The sequence below is a fragment of the Olea europaea genome, chromosome 1 (genome assembly GCF_002742605.1).
Source record: "Olea europaea var. sylvestris chromosome 1, O_europaea_v1, whole genome shotgun sequence".
Taxonomy (NCBI): domain Eukaryota; kingdom Viridiplantae; phylum Streptophyta; class Magnoliopsida; order Lamiales; family Oleaceae; genus Olea; species Olea europaea.
The window spans coordinates 10,169,915-10,171,658 of record NC_036237.1 but is presented as its reverse complement, the minus strand read 5'-3'; positions in this window follow the sequence as shown (position 1 = coordinate 10,171,658).

The window sequence follows — 1,744 nt, the reverse complement described above, 5'->3', positions numbered from 1 at the left end:
TTTAGCATTCCTTTAATGATTTTCTGAAAACAATCTGTTCAAATTGGGGGTTAAGGAAGAGCCTAGATGTGTCTGATCGCTCCAAATTTGAACAGTCGGTCTAAATTTATACAACTTATTCATTTATGTAACGTCTAGTTACTCTAGATTAAGTTCACATTTTAGCTGCTTCTTTTTTTTTTCCCCAATAATATTCTGAAAACAATCCGTTCAATTTGAGGGTTATGAGATCCTCAACGTGTCTAGCCGTCCCAAATTTGATCAGTGGTCTAAATTTATACAACTCATTTTCAAAAGGTTCAAAGAAATCACTCTCACAAAACATTGTCAAGGATTCGCCCTCCTTTGAGCCCTGTATTGGGGGAAAAGTTATTTTTGAACAGTATATCAATGAGAAATGTATAGTTAAAAAATAAGAAATTTTTTTCAATTTATATATAATATTATTTTATTGAAGATTTCATAGTTAAAATGATGTCAAAATATTATATAAGAATGTTTTTTTTTTTTTTTTTTTTTTTTATTTAAAGAATGAGACTATTACAAGGACAATGTAATCTCATGTCAATCACAACTGATTTGGAGGGTGTGCATGTGGTGGGACCGCACATGGTCTTATAACAATCATGTTACACGAACAACGAGTTTGATATCGGGAATGATCGTATATATACAGATGGGGAGTCGAGCATTATTTTATTCACACGGGACAAGCATCCATATGAGTGCGAGGTCATCGGTGCGGTCATTCTCGCCGGTCGTTTGGCTTTATTCGTCTCATAATTATATTGCACATATAATTAGTTATGTAATATTTATATTTCTTGCTGATGTAAGGAAATTTTTGAAGAGAATTTTTTTAATTTTAATTTTTTTTAAAGTTAAATAGCACGATGCTTAAGGAAAAATGTAGTGCTCAAATAATTTGGAAACAACCATTTACGTCCATATATATATAATCTTAGCAGGTCGACATCACTATAAATTGTGTACGATATTGTTATGAACCAGAGTTCTAAAAAAGCGTAAAGTCTGGCGAAACTTGAAGATCAAGCTTTGGACTAGACAAGCCTAGGCTTAGACATAAAAAGTATTTTTTATTTTAATATTATTTTAAATTTTTAATTCAATCTAAAAATCATTTAATAATTAAATGAAAAAACAGTAGAAAGGCGCGCCTAGATGACTAGGTGTGAAAAAAAATAAAAAAAGGCAAAAAAAAGTGAGGGATTTATTAATAGGTAATGTTGTACCAATATCCAATCAAAGAGCGACTGCAGTACCAATCAAAAAGATAGTTGTCGTTACTGGAAGATGAAATAATTTATTAACATTCTCTAAAAATGTACTATTAATAATCCCGCAGGCACTGAAACTATTAAACGAACACCCAATAATTTATTTGGCACTGTTTGAAGTATTTGAAATACACTTTTTAGCTTATCTTTAATAATTTTCGGCGCCTAGATGACTAGGTGTGAAAAAAAATAAAAAAAGGCAAAAAAAAGTGAGGGATTTATTAATAGGTAATGTTGTACCAATATCCAATCAAAGAGCGACTGCAGTACCAATCAAAAAGATAGTTGTCGTTACTGGAAGATGAAATAATTTATTAACATTCTCTAAAAATGTACTATTAATAATCCCGCAGGCACTGAAACTATTAAACGAACACCCAATAATTTATTTGGCACTGTTTGAAGTATTTGAAATACACTTTTTAGCTTATCTTTAATAATTTTCG